At 42.7% G+C, this 13,814-nt stretch overlaps 1 protein-coding gene across 2 annotated transcripts in view; it reads left to right on the forward strand.

Annotated features, from left to right (window-relative positions):
* LRRC56 (leucine rich repeat containing 56) overlaps positions 1-13,814 on the forward strand; it is a 133,235-nt gene that overhangs the window by 7,354 nt on the left and 112,067 nt on the right. The window lies entirely within an intron of this gene.

The following is a 13,814-nucleotide window of genomic DNA, read 5'->3' on the forward strand; positions in this document are numbered from 1 at the left end:
GCATAGTTGTTCTATTAACTCACCGTCTTAGCACATATTGGGACTGTTTGAAAATACTGATTGCTCCTGGCTCATTGTGGAAAGTTCAGTTCATTAAGTCCACTCTGGGAAGTGAGAGTGGGCAGAGGAAACTGGTTCAGGACAGAAAGAGAGGATGGGGAATCCCAGAAACTTCCTCACTTCGACTGTGGGGGTGTGTTTAGGCTGAATCTTATTATGTTATTTCAACAGTTAACAAAAACAGCCTAGGAAAAGGGTGAATTTGGGCACTAAGTTAAGCACAAGCTGCCCCACTGCTCACATGCTTAAAGTTATATGCAGTGTTGTAGCCATGTTGGTCCAAGGATATGAAAGAGACAAGGTAGGTAAGGTTATATCTTTTATTGGACCAACATCTGTTAGTGAGTGACAAGCTTTTGAGCTACACCAAGCTCACTTGCTTTATGCTTAAAGTTAAGCATGTGTGGAAGTGTCTGCAGAATCAAGTTCTAACCCAGTGTGTGTTTTTTCTGTGCTAGAATAGGGTGAGGATGTTGCTTGTTCACAGGACCCAGTATGAAGTCAGAATACAAAGATTCTTTTCCATTAAAAATGAAGATACCAACAGAAGCATGTTCTCTTCTGGTTGATTTCATAGGCTGAAAGGTTATCAGCATCATTGACTGACATGCAAATAGGAGGAGCCAGTGGCCTAGGAGTCTGCTTCTGTGTGCGCTTAAAAACATAAGTGCATAGTTAGTACCAGTAGCCAGGGGCACTCTTGACCTGAAAGAAGCAGATGGGAGACCAATAAGCCCACACGATACTTGCAGCTGTGAGTATCACATCCTCTCAGGCAGCTGTTGTTTTTATGCAGCCATAAAGGTGTCTCTGATGTGGAAGCCTTTGTTCCCAGTGATACCCAGAATGAGTACCTCTCTGGAAGAAGTAATTTGCAGTAACCAAACTCTCACTGGTGGATAGACTTTCATCTCTCTTAGACACTGGGTAACGTTTATGATCCCTATGCTATTGATACCAGCTGTAATTAGGATCCCCTTTCCCGCATGTCGGGATGAAGTGGAAGCTCTCTCTCTTGCTGAAAAATGATCCCTTAAAGTTCAGGCTGTTTATGCAGTGGAAAAGCTCACAAAGCTTGAGAAAGGACAGACAACCTTTTCCTGTCACTTGGACTCTTGTTGAATTTGCAGATAAAACTATAGTGGCTAATGACAGATCCCTTCCTAATTTGTTGTTGAAGCTGTAGAGAAAACTCTGAGATAACAAACTGTAACGATAGGCTTCTTTCCAACTGGTGCTATTATGCAGGTTCTTTATGTGTGGAGCAAATCTATACTGAGATGCAAGCTCTAGCTGATTGCATAAAATGAATTACTGTATTGTAATTGGCTGTAGAAGTATTACTGTATAAGGAAAAGCTCTGTGAGCCTTCTACGCCATAAAGAAACCACGAGATAAATGCAACCCATTGATAAAAACACCACTAAAATTATTCAGTAGTATAATTCAACTCATTCTGTTACACAAGAGAAGTCTGAGGATCAGCTGCAGATTGTACCAAAAAGGACAAAGCTCTAGGAGGAACAGCGTGAATTTCTACAAACAAGCACTACACATTCAGAGGGAGTGGGATTTTTTCAAAAGTGTCCAAGAGACTTAGGAGCATAAGTGCCATTAGGAAAATGCACAGAGACAAGAGAAAACCCAAAAGGACTTGTGCTCCTAGGTCATTTTGGGACTCTACCAGCAAAGGTTGCTGAGCGGAACTAGAAGGATTCCATGTTCTAATTAATGAACAATTAAAAATGGTTTCTATTACCATCTCAATTACAGCACCACCCGTTCCCTTCATCATATAGCACTAAAAAACCTACACCTGAAATTCGTTATACGCTTCACTCCTATGCAGCTTTGCACCAAGACCCAAAAAACATTTGACACTAAGATCCATGATACAAACAATCCTACTGAAAAACAAATAATGCTCAAAATTCCCTTAAATCAAACCCTTAAAAATAAAATGCACAGCATCCTGGAAGGGCAGATCAGGACTAAGAAGTTGACATACTGTTGATTCCTTTAACAAAATATCATTCTACAGTGCAAGACGCAAAAGTCAGGGAGACCTTGCCCACATAGGGATTTAGTGCTTGAAACAAAACCGCACTGAGATTAATGGAAAGATTCCCATTGATTTCCATGGACTTTGAATCAGGCCCTTAGCAATCATAAACTGAAAATAGAAACTGGGAGAGACCAGATTCCCTGGAAACACAGAGAGCAAGGACTTTATAATCAATAAAGCAGAGGAAAGACTGAAAGTGAGAAACGTTTTCTATTCCAATGTTTAAAATATGAATGAACGCTGATCAAGAAAACCCTCTCCCATTTAAAAAACAAAGAAGGACTGAGCATAACTTTGGGAGAAGTGAAGGAGATGGCAGAACTGCCTCTCGTTATGGGCCAACCTGCCACTGTTTTAGAAATGAACAATCATACCAACGGCATATTTTGTACAGAAACCTATTTCTAGTGTGAAGACCTAACCCAGGCAGATGCCTGAATGTATTGGATTTAACGTTAAATTGAACCAAATCGGGCGGGGGGCAGAACTCCATAGGCAATGGAATGTGAAAATAGAAAGAAAGTTTGTTTTATTTGTGACACTGTATTTAGAAGTTGCTTCTCTCTACCCAATGACCTAGCTCTCACATTGGGTAGAGAGATGCAAGGCCCATTGAATCAATGGAAAGACTACTGTCCCAGTTGCTTTCGTGGACTTTGGTTCAAATCCCTGCATGTTAGGCTTATTGTACAGGTTTCTCATTACTTATGTGATGGCAGCAGTGGCATATCTATACTTCAAGCTGCAAGTGTGAATTCCAGCTTGAGGAGATGTACCCGCACTAGCTCTGATTGAGCGAGTGCACTAAAGAGTGTAGCTGTGGTGGCAGTAGGGGCTAGCTTCCCTGCATATGTACCCATCTTAGATGCTAGGCATGTACTCGGGGCAGCTACCCTCTATCCTTAGCGTACTAGCTTCATCAGAGCTAGGGCAGGTGTGTCTCCTTGAGCTGGAACTTATACCTCCAGCTTGAAGGGCAGACATTCCCCATGAGGGACCAACACGGCAGTTGACAGAATTGTCTCAGCTCCATGTCCATTGAATCCCAGGCCTCTCTGCTGAGACTGCCAGTGAGGGTGCCAAGAAACATCAGTTGTATTGGTGGATTTTGGTGAAAACTTGTCCATTAGGTGCTACAGTAATGCCACCAGTTCATAGTACAAAGGCCAACAAATGGTAAGGACTTTTAGCCAATGTCAACTTGAGCTAGATTTCAAGTGTTGACTTAGGGCTGATTCAAAGCTGTAGGAGGCTTTCTGTTTACTTTCATGGGCAACAGAACAGGCCCTCAGAGATGGAAGTCTCTGTATTCCATTAACAATCCCCTGAATCATCCAGTCCCCTTTACTTTGCATTTTAAACTCAGGGTTAGTCTACGCTATCACTGTAGTGCATCTGGTGAAGAGCACTCTCCCGTCGGGATAATTACTCCACCTCAGCAAGAGGCGGAAGCTATGTTGGCAAGAGAGCACCTCTGCCAACGTAGCACTAGTGTGGACAGCGCTTAGGTCGATGTAACTTGCATCACTCAGGGGGGTGGCTTTTTTACACCCCTGCATGATGTAAGTTACATAGACTTAAGCAGTAGTTTGGATCAGTGGTTCACAACCAGGGATATGTATACCTTTGGGGATATGCAGAGGTCTTCCAGGAGGTACATCAACTCATCTAGATATTTGTCTAGTTTTACAACAGGCTACACAAAAAGCACTAGAGAAGTCAGTACAAACTAAAATTTCATACAGACAATGACTTGTTTATACTGCTCTATATACTATATGCTGAAATGTAAGTACAGTATTTATATTCCAATCGATTAATTTTATTATATGGTAAACATGAGAAAGTAAGCAATTTTTCAGTACGAGTGTGCTGTGACACTTGTATTTTTATGTCTGATTTTGTAAACAAGTACTTTTTAAGTGATATGAAACTTGGGGGTACACAAGACCAATCAGACTCCTGAAAGGGGTACAGTAGTCTGGAAAGGTTGAGAACCATTTGTGTAGACAAGCCCTCAGTGCAAATGCAGTTTAATATAATACTTCTAAATTCATGCCTCTCAGTAAAGAAAATATTGATGCAAAAGAATGTTAAGGTTGCTTACAAGGTCCAGTCAGCTGCTAGGAGTCTGAATTCCAGGCTTGTAAACAGGTCCAGTTGCTAATTGAGTTTTCAACCTTCTTTGTGCAGTGTCCACATCTGGTGGTCAAATAGATTCATCCTTGTATACTTGAAGGCCTCTTTGCACCAGATGAGTCCACGTTTAAACCTTTGACCAGTACAGTTTTTCCCCTGGAAGAGTCAATACAAGATTTTTATTTTTTTTTAAATCACCCATTTCCTCTGATTCAACAAAATTTTATTCTGCTAATTTCTCAAAACCCCTCAAATTAACACTGAAGAAAACAATTGTTGGAGAAATTTGTGTCACTTGAAGATTGCAAAGTTCTGTTTTATTGTCTGATCAATTCATGCACAGGTAGTAAAACTACAGACAGTTCTAAAGACATTCCTATGTATCCCGCTAAACTCCTGGTTTCTTTTTCTTGGTCACCTTTTAATGTAGTGGCTGAACTTTCACTCCTTTCTCTGCCAATTCTGACCACACCACCTTCCTTCCAATCACCCACGCTTATAATCTTAGGATCATCTTTTTTTATCTTCTCGCAGCCAGTGCCTCACAAAATCCTGTCATTCCTTTCTCAGCAAGGAGCCTGATGCTCCACTGCATTGCTCTCACTTTGCCTGGGTGGAAATGGTTACACACAACACCCAGTTGGTGTAATATGGTACCAACTCACAATTTAAATAGCTACATGGCAAAGGTGTAAAAAGCTACACAACATGCAATACAATGAAGGATGCTGCCCAACCTTCCTCTGTGCTTTTCCATCCCTATTACCCAGGCCTGAGTATGTGCTCTGGTAATTTCCCATTTTTGGCTATTGCAACCTTCTTGCTATATCTGCTTTCTTGAGCCTTAGTGATGGTGCTTGTGCTCCTGCTTCTGCGACATGAAATTCAAGCTTCTCCACCTCCCCTTCAATGAACTCCAGAATTCTCTTACCTTCCTCATGTTGCTCTCAAGCTGTTACAGGCAACAGGAGATATCAACCCCAATACTAGGTATGTGAAACAGAGATTCTCCTTTAGTTCAAGTGGTAGGGGCATGTGTTTTTGGAGTCAGAGGTCCTGAGTTCTATCTCTGATCCCTCCTCTATGCTCATGATTATGACAGCTATATACATGTAGCCATGGGTTTACATCCCCCTCTCTGCCCCAAAGATCTTTCCAGGAAGGGTCTAGAGAGCCACACATCCATATAATAAAGATAATTGTTTCCCCCATTTCTGTTCCCAGTTCAGTTATCCCCCTTCTTTCTCCTTCTGCTCCCCCACCTGGGAGAGTGAGATGCTAATTCCAAAGCTAGCCTCACTGTAGATAGAAAAACATATTCTTGCAGTAAGGAAAAGTTTTCCCCTCTTCCAGAACTGTGATCTGGGCACGAGGGACCGGAAGACGCTTTTTGTCTACATGGTTGTAACACCATTACCTTAATTTAAATGTAAGTTTAAAGGCTTGGGCCACATTTTCAGAAGTAACTAATTTATTTTGGGATGCCCAATTTGAGACACTTTAAAGAAGTATGGCTTTCTGAAAGTCAGGCCCTTCAGCTTGGGGGCATCCAAAATCCACTAACCACTTGTGTAAATCTTGCCCATGAATTTTTGAGCTGCCTCTGTTTGCTCTGACTGGCAAAGCATGACGTCCGCATGAAGAGGGCTATATGAATTCAAGTAATTGATTGAATTCCAGCCCTTGGCCCTTTATGAAAATATATGACTAAGCTAATGTTAATCTACAGATGCTGTACTAACGCTGAGTGATTTCCCAGTATTCATTAGTAACCCATCTTATAAAGAAAGAAGAAGGTGTTAGATATAGTTTCCTTGCAGTATGCTGTTTAATCATCAGAAAGTTTCCTGGCAAAGGGATCTGGGGGACTTATATGATCACAAAGAACTAAAACATCATGAAATACTGTCTGTCTGTCATGCTATATGATAGACCTCAGGACTGTCCAGTTCCCCAAGCTAATAGACATGGGATATTTTAGGTATGATATGCTTGGTCTCTGGGTTGGGGGAACTTAGGAAGGTGCTGTGTGAATCCCCCCAGAACCTTATACTTGTTCACTTTGAGGAACATACATGTGATAGCAGCTCTCCTAAAGTAGTATGTGCATGCTCAGTGAGCTTGCCCCAGTCTGTCTGTCTGGAGCATTCCCACCTGTTCACTGGGGGTTTGATCCAAAGCTTATTGAAGTCAATGGTGTTGGGAGGGAGCGAAGTGATATTTAGGCCTGACAGAAGCCTGCTGTAGATTTTAAGAGTCTATTCTGATAACGTTTAACAGCATAACCATAAGTAAAAGAATAAGACGTGCATGTGTGATAAATTGCAGAATAATCATATATAGTGTTGAACACGAGTAACAAATTGCAGAGCAATCGTGTTTGCAAGAACAAGAAAAGATATAATAACTAAAAAGCTAGAAAGGACCGATTTGAACTAACACTAAACCTATACTGGTGGGAGAAGAGAGTTAATATAGAAATGAGAGACTAATACATATGTATAAGAAAAGATAACAAAAAGTTATAACTAAGTCTATGTGTACACTGCACTTTCATTGCTAAAACTTTTGTCGGTCAAGGGTGTGAAAAAACACACCACTGACTTTTCACACCCCTGACCAACAAAAGTTTTACTGACGAAAAGCACCAGTGTGGACAACACTTTGTCTGCAGGAGATGCTCTCCCACCGACAAAGCTACTGCCCCTCGTTGGGGGTGGTTTTATTTTGTCGGCAAGAGAGCACTCTCCTGCCAACAAAGAGTGGCTATATTGCGTACCTTACAGCGGCACTGTGCTGCAGTAAGGTGGCAGTGTAGACATCACGTAAGTTGGTGTGATAAAGGGAGATTGAAGCTGTATTGTCTGGTGCTGGAGGTGACTGTGATGAGATTGTCCTGATGCACTTCCTACTTGTGAGTAACTGATCACTACTCTGAGTGTTTTGCCTTAATAAATATTTGGTAGACCCATCTGCTGAGTAAGTGAATCTTCATCCAACAAATGGCATTTTTTTCATTGATTTCTATGGGCTTTGGATGAGGCCCTGGAAGCACATGCCTTGTTGCAATGCTCCTCTCCTGTTCGAAAGTCTCTATCCATTCAAACAAAAATGAAACCCAAGTGGAAACTGAACCCACAACATCCTGAAGCACTTCAGCCACTAGCACCAACAGATTTTCCCTGAGTCCCACCTCACCTTTGAAGGAGCAAGAGTGGAGCTGCTCACTCTGGATTACCATGGAAGTGGCTAGCATGGTCTATGTTTTTAAGTCACTTTTTAAAATAATAATAATGCAATAATCTCTATTTTTATCACAGCTTTCATCTGTCTCAAACATGAATTAATCCTCCTCACATCCCTATGATAAAGGTAAATATCTTTATACCTGCCTTATAGATGGGTAGACTGAGGCTCAGAGGAGAAAAAGGCAAGTTTGTGGCAAAGCTGGCTGTAGAATCCCAGAGCCTTGAATGCCATTCTCCTGCACCACCCACTGGACCAAGAAGTGTTGACTACAGCCCAAGAGAGAAATTAACCTTCATAGACAGAGCAGAAGGGTGAGGACAGTGCCCAGCCAGAGGGAAGACTGGCTAAACCATGTTGCAGCAGTTTGTGTGCATGTGTTCACGCATGCAACTGAAGAAACTAAATGAACACAACCAATCTGAGACAATTAATCCAACTGTCACCAGAACAAAGGTGCAAAACACAGTAAATCTAAATGCAGTTCTCAGCCATTTGTGTGGAGTAATCAAGCAGGTGGGAGTGTAAAAGCTCCCTCATCACTTATTCCTGAATCACCGTTAGCATGTTATTGCCTAGCGCTTCACTAGCATGTTGCCTGCCAGATAACAAATGACTGATGCTTCATTCACCACTGCAGTGAGTACATTATTAAAAATTATCTCTGGGAAATGATCCAACACATTTTGAATTGAACCCTGACATGGGAAAGAATGATGCATTTTTCTGAAAATCGAAGTTCAAGTTTTGGCTTGCACTTTGAAAATGTGGATGCTTTAAACTTCCAGCGCAATCAAAGTGATTGTTGCAAAACACTTACGAAACACAGTGGTTTTTAAGCAATGCAGAATGCCTAAAGCAGTCCCAGTGGAGAAGTATTAGTGGGCAGAGCCCAGGGGAGGTCAAAGGAGTGTGGTAAACACGGTTGTGACCCAGGAACCTCTTAATACCAACTGGCAAAGGGCACAGAAGGAGGTGCATAGGAGTGACAGGGATCCCCAGAGTTTGATGTGTACATAATAGTTCACCAGAGGGTGACGTGAGGTGTCTAATGAAAGTCTGTGTCACATTGATCATCATCATAATTGTGCAATGTGTGTACAGATATTGTGTAAGGAGTTATGTATACATACTGAAAATAATGTTCTAAAGGTGTGCAACTAGGGGGTTGGTCCCCAGGAAAGGTGAAAAGCAGGCTTTTTCTAAGCAAGAAATGTTTATCTGTCTATATGTTTACATGTAAATTGCATATTGTCTGGATCAGAATGGGGAACCATTTGCAGTCTGAGCCAAATGCTAACCAAGTATTGCAATATCCCCAAAGAGACTAAATTTACAGGAAGAAGTGAACAAGCAGAGGGATCCCCATTTACAAGTGAAAACAATCAACTTTGAGGCTATAACTATAGATAGAGAGACTTGGGGAAGGCCTACACTTAAAACACTGCAGTGCAGCTGTGCCCCGGTAGTGCTTCTGTGAAGACATTGCTACACTGGCAGGAGAGCTTCTCCCGTTGGCATAGTTAGCTACCGCCTCTTGAGGAGGTGGATTAGGACGACAGGAGAAGCCCTCCCATCAACATAGTGCTGTCTACACCGGGGGTTAGGTCAAGAAAACTGCAGCGCTCAGGAGTATGGTTTTTCACACCCCTGAGTGATGTAGTTTTACCGAAGTAAGATTATAATGTAGACCTGGCATAAGGATACGTCTTCACCAGAAGTACTACAACAACACAGCTGCAGCTGCGCCACTGTAACGTAGATGCATACTGCCACGAAAGAAGGGGTTCTTCCATTGCTATAGTAAATCCATCCCTCCAACCGGCAGTAGCTAGGTTAATGGAAGAATTCTTCCATTGACCTAGCAGCGTCTACATCACTGGGGCTTATGTCAGCTTAATTACTTTGCATGCATTTTTTCTCAGCCCTGAGCAATGTAGTTAACCTGACCTCACTTTGCAGTGCCGACCAGCCCTAAGGCTGTATCTTTCACGGAGGCAGCAAGCGGCAGTGCGGCTTGTTTCATTAAAGGAGGATCACAGCCTAACATGGCTGAAATATGCTGGAAATATTTTGGGTGAAGAAAACCTCCTTTCTAAAGAAGTTATCCTGTTAATTAAGTTTAAGTTTTAGAGCGCATGTTATGGTTTTGTTGTACATGTAACCATTTATTTCCAATATTCTTATTCACTATCACTTGAATCTCTGTTCTTTGATAATAAACTTATCCCTGTTTTCCTATTCTCATTTTCATTATAAATATATCAAAGTGCTGTGTGTTCAGCAGAGCTGTGTTCTAAGGTATATCTAATACACTGCAGTAGACTGTTCCTTTGGGACCAGCAAGCCTGGTAATTCTGTGAGCGTTCAGTGGATAAGGGGCTGGACACAACAGGGAACATTTGTTGGTGTGTGGTGTGTGCCCATCACTACCTGTACAGAGAGGTACTGGAGAGGTAGCCTGCAGAGGCCTGGAAGGCAGGGCGTGTGTTGCCGGAAGCTGGTGGTTTCAGGGAGCTGATCCACAATAGGCACAAGCAAGCTAAGGACAGGTGGTGGTAAGATGCCTTACAGCCCTAGGTACCCTTGGGAAGCATCACATTGGTTTATCACCAGGGTGGTGCAGTTTATTACATAGCTGCAGAAACACAGGAACTGATCACATGGATATTATTACCACATATTCCACCATATGGAATTATGTACATTTATATAAATATCAGTATATCTATACATCCCCTCTGTATAGATTCTTATTTTATATCCCACTCCTACGATAATCAGGGCATGTTTGTGTATCTGTTTATAGCTGCACACACAATATATCAGAGATAAAGATATAAATTAAGGATTTACCTTAAGTCACTGACTGAATAGGTCAGCTGACAGATTTCTCCTTGCACCTAGCACCCACATCCCATCCACCAAGACTCCTTGTGACAAATCTTTATGAATATGACAGGTTTCAGAGTAGCAGCCGTGTTAGTCTGTATTCGCAAAAAGAAAAGGAGTACTTGTGGCACCTTAGAGACTAACCAATTTATTTGAGCATGAGCTTTCATGAGCTACAGCTCACTTCATCGGATGCATCAAGGTGCCACAAGTAAGGTGCCACAAGTACTCCTTTTCTCTTTATGAATATGTTTTAAGCAAATTTAGGATTTGTAGAAGGTGTTACAATGATAAACCTAGACAAGTCCTCTTGTCACAGGGTAGCTGGTCCCTGTGGATAGACTAAGCCCAGTGTCCCAGCCCAGAGCAGGTGAGTCCAATCCAGCCAATTAAAGAGCACTGGGCAGCACTGCAGTGTGGGGGATGGACTGAGACTGGCTGTGCCCTGGAGAGGGAAAGCCACACTGGAGTGGAGTTAGCTCCTGTGGTGGGCCCCTGGCACAGGGGCTCAGAGAAGCCGCCCAGGAGCTGCCGCTCCAGGAAGGGAGCGGAGCTAACTGAAACTGGGAGGCTGCCAGGAACAGGAGTGCCAGAGACCCCAGGGAAGGATGGGCCTGAGGCTAAGAAAGAAGTTAAAAGACAGTTTTCCTGTTTGCTTGCCAACCTTGGCTAGGAAAATGAACCTCCTTGCCAAAGACTGGGTGTGGCAGTGCATATTCTGGGGCTGGGAAGAAGCATGGCCTGGTGACTCCTCTCCATAGAACAGATACAGCATGGACAGTAGCAGTACGTGCTTTCCACACACCACACTGTCCATGCAGTGCAATCTTGGGCAGGAGGGATCAGCTGTAGGCTAAGAGAACAGTTATTTAATGCAATCTAGTACCTTAACACCACAAAGAGGTAAGGACATGAGCCAAAGTCCACTGACCCTGGAATAGCTCCTGCTGAGTACAATGGGTTCTGGATCAGGCTCTGAGAGCAGAAAATACAAATTTCTCTCATGTCAATAAACTGCATTCACTCTCAGTTGGCCTTGATCTAGCAGTGAAAAGCCAGCTCCCTATCTCAAGATTACAGTTCCTCTGAGCTATTTTATCCTTGACTTTTCCAGATCCTAAAGCCACTTTATTCTTAGTCATGCCATGACAGAAAACTGTTTAGTCTAGCAAACAGCATAATCCATAATGCCATAAGTAATGACTGCGGAAGCTGGACTACGCTTTAATACACCTTTATATACAGGCTTGCAGAAGCATCTACTAGCTGCTAATGTCACAAGCTGTTCATTGATATGCAGGCAACTATCAAAGGGCAGAACTGAGATCTAAATGTTTGCACTCAGTTATATATTGCATGTCTCAAGTATGCAAAAAGTATTTTAAAATATCATGCTTAAGCAGATACCACACTCCAGGAGGTAAGATAATATAAAGTTCCTGCATAAACACTCTTAAGCATTTCCTGGATGAAAGGAGTTTGAGTTTTAGGTATTCGGCTTCCATCGTGTCCAAGTCGGAGTCTGTTTCTACTCTAAGCTCTTTCCTTACCTCTGGCATTTCAGAGGCAGTGGTTGAAACATTCCTTATGTTTAATTCATGCTTTTATCTACTTTCCCTCATTTTACTGCCATCCAGATATAGGACTCTTTCACTATCCCTCGTGCAAGTCATTATCTCCTTTTCAGACAATCAGATTGCCTTTCGTAACTCTTGAGTTCCCAGCCATCTCGCTCAAACCATCTGAGACTCCTAGCATGAAACACTGTCTGTTCTTTCTTCCTACTCTAGGGGGCAGCCTACTTCATCACAGTTTAACAATTCCTGTGTCTGCAGATGTTCTTATAACTTTTTGATCCCTAGGATTTCACTTCACACTGCATATTACACACAGCAACAAAGATTCAGAACATAACACAGAAACCCTCAGGGTGCTGTGTTTGCAAGCCACTTCTGTTTTCTGAGCAGGTTAAGATGCCTGCATGAGCAAAAACCTGCTATATCACAAAGCTATGTTTGCAAGTACTCAGAGATATTCACTGAACATATTCCCTTGACGGTTACAGTGTAAATGATGAGGAAGTAATTTGTGCATAAGATTACAAACATGAAGGTGTATTTGTATGATATGTATCCACTCTTAGGAGACTCCTGCCCTTGCAGGAGAATTGAATTAGTCACAAATGAGATTTTTCACTTGCTAAATTTAATGATCCTATTTTCATTGCATGTACCAGGCAACCTGTTACACCAAGCATACTACAATAATAAGCATATTTTCCACAGTCATTTACCAGGAGTTCTTAATGGGAGTTAATCAGTAAAGAGACTCTGATGCAATCTTCTCTTGATGCTGATCATCTATGGTGTCCTTTAACCTTAGTCTCATCTCAAGCTCTTTCCACCTATGGAATACTCTCTGGTGATTTGCTGCTTTCTCATGGCATGCCAGATTTCTAGCCAGATTTTTCCAGTCCTTTGTTCCTGTAGAACCCAATGTGGCTGGAACATTAGACTGGAAGAGTTTGCAACAAAAACAGTATGCAGCATTCTGGGTTTTTGAGTACATAAGCCGTGGCCTCTCCACTTTATCACCATTGGGGATTTCACGCCAGTAATGTGTTGGATGGAAACTTCTATTTTCATTGTCTTTGGGGAACATGAAGTTTTTCACTTGCTGTGGCCCATGCAGTACAAGGAAGTCCCTCAGGCTACTGCTCAAGTGGGTCCACAGTCCTGGATCATCTAGACTTAAGGAACTAAACTCAGCAGCAGCTGTTTCTTGCGCCTCCACCACGCTCTTCTCTGATCTACACTTTTCTTCAGGAATATGCATTGTTACGTCCATTTGAGATGGAGATATGGATGCTGCAGTAGCTGCCAGGTCACCTGCACTTTGACTAACTGGAAGATCAGGCATCTCCTCACCACTCACATCCTCACTGGGGCCGGAAGGCTCACCATGGACATTTGTGTCTATGTATCTCAGGAGAGCGCCTTCCTGCTTAGATAGAAATGCTTCCTTTGCTTGCTTTCTTTTTCTGAATGCTGCCCCAGAGGGGCATTTTCTTCTTTCACTCATGGCTGCTGTTCTGTGCCAGCTACAGTAGCTCTCAACACTCAGTTGAAGGAGACAAATAAGCTGGCTGGTAGCAGGGCCTGAGTGAGGGAAGATATCAGCTTCTTAAGGGCCTAACTGGCTCCTACTACTTCAGTTGACTGCCTGTTCTCCTCAAGTGGGTTCAGGGAAGCAGCAGAAAACAAGAAGCTCCCTGAAAAGCACGTGTTAATCAGTCCAGGCTCCTGGGGGTGCTAGAGAGGTACAGAAGAGGCTCCTCCTCCTCCTCCTCCTCCTCTCCTCTCTCTCCCTGTAGCTCCTGCTGCTTTCTGTTATTCCCTCTCACCTTTTCTCC

Source organism: Lepidochelys olivacea (assembly GCF_965140295.1).
Source record: "Lepidochelys olivacea isolate rLepOli2 genome assembly, chromosome: 6".
NCBI classification, from domain to species: Eukaryota; Metazoa; Chordata; order Testudines; family Cheloniidae; genus Lepidochelys; species Lepidochelys olivacea.